Genomic DNA, 1,889 nt, shown 5'->3' on the forward strand with positions numbered 1-1,889 from the left:
AGCTACCGGTTCTTGTTTGTCTAATGTAACAACTTCATTTTTGTCTCCTAATGAAAATAATCCTCATTTTGGTCTCTGTAACGCCTCTTCCTGGCCTACTAAATAGTATTGTCGGTTTTGACCTACTGAATCTCATATATTTGTCCGTTAGACCCTTTTTTGGGGTTCAAAAGTGCTCTATCCAAGTTAGAAATCTTGCTACTTATATAATTCATCACTTTCCCCTCCTTTTTCGACGTGGGACTCGGTTCATTCTTGCCTTCCATTTGGACAAGATCACCAGCGAGCCTTACCTCTTCAAAGGACCGCTCCAGTCGAGATTTTCGTTTCCGCACAGGATGTTCCAACCTCGTTTTGGTCGCTATGGAAAATAAAATATCTTTTATAATCTTATAATTGATGTTATTAAATTTTAATTTTATGATAAATCAAATTTCTCATAAATTTTTCAATTCAAAATATTCATTCATTAATTTTATTTGATCTTTTAAATTTATTTTGAATATTTAAAGAGAATAATAAATTAACTGAGACTTAATTATTCGAAATTTAACATCACTTATGAAGAGCATGTATATATGTTCGTATGTTATGTGTTTATATAATAATAATAATAATAGTAATTAATATTTAGGTAGAATTATCGGTTGACTAAAACACCGACATCTGTGTGTTATATAAATGTGCGTAAATAGGAATGTGTTTAATTGATTGGGAAAGAGGTGGATGCGATTCTCATGATTTCCTCAACTAAATCATTTCTCCCATCCATGGCTGCGACGAACTTAATCCTGATTCTACTTATGCTGATGATTTCCTCTACTGCTCTGTCTGGTGAAGATCACAATCCCCGCAAGCCTCTCTCTCTCTCTCTCTTTCTCTCTCTCTCTTCTGTATGCGTACGTAAATTAATCCCTAATCTCTTAAAATACGTATATATGGTCTGATTTCTTATTTTTCAACTTGTAGGTCCAGCTTATCAAGACCCTTACACGCATAAGAATGCAGGTAGGCTTTATGAATTAATTTCTTTGGTCTTTTTTTTTATTAATGAATTTTTTTTATCCAGACTGGATCTATATATACTCAAGACACAAGATGCATAGATTCACTTATTAAATAAGTGAGTCTCACATATTTACATTTTAAATCTATAGTAGATTCGATCTAAATAAATTTTTTTATTAATAATCTATTTATTTATTTTTTTAATAGTCTTACCGTTACTTAGATGTCCAAATTAATGTTACGGAGTAAATTATGCTGTTGTTTTTGAAAACTATCAATCTATTTGGCATTAAATTTTGAAGACTGAAATTGCTTTTCTAAAAAAAAAACATCATTTTAAGTATTGATAAAATAAACTATTTTATTATTTTAATATTTTTATAATTAAAATTAATTAAATTTAATTTTTAATTATTTTTTAATATTTTTTATTTTATATATTTAAAAAAATAATTTTTTTCAATACAATATCAATCGGACTTGTATCATTAAAAGTACGTAAATGCTGTTACTTAGATTATTTATTAATAATCTCCATTATTTAACCATGGTTGTGATTTTGTTAAAAGGTGTGCTTTTTTAGTCCCATGATTTGTCCAAAGAGTGAGTCTTCTCTGTCTAGTTGCTTTTGTTGGAAATTGAAAATTTTAATAAAAAAATCAATTTAATGATAAAATTAAAAATTATATTACAATTTGAAATTATCTGAGGTCAGACAGGCATTTAATTGATAAGGAAATCTTATAATTTTATTTTAAATGTATATTTATAAAAAAATAAAAATTATATTAAAATATCTAATTGCCAAAATTAAAACTTGCTTATAGAATTAAATAAATTGTCTAAGTTTTTTTATTTTGATTTGTTGCCCGCAGGAATGA

Source organism: Hevea brasiliensis, chromosome 10, assembly GCF_030052815.1.
Source record: "Hevea brasiliensis isolate MT/VB/25A 57/8 chromosome 10, ASM3005281v1, whole genome shotgun sequence".
Taxonomy (NCBI): domain Eukaryota; kingdom Viridiplantae; phylum Streptophyta; class Magnoliopsida; order Malpighiales; family Euphorbiaceae; genus Hevea; species Hevea brasiliensis.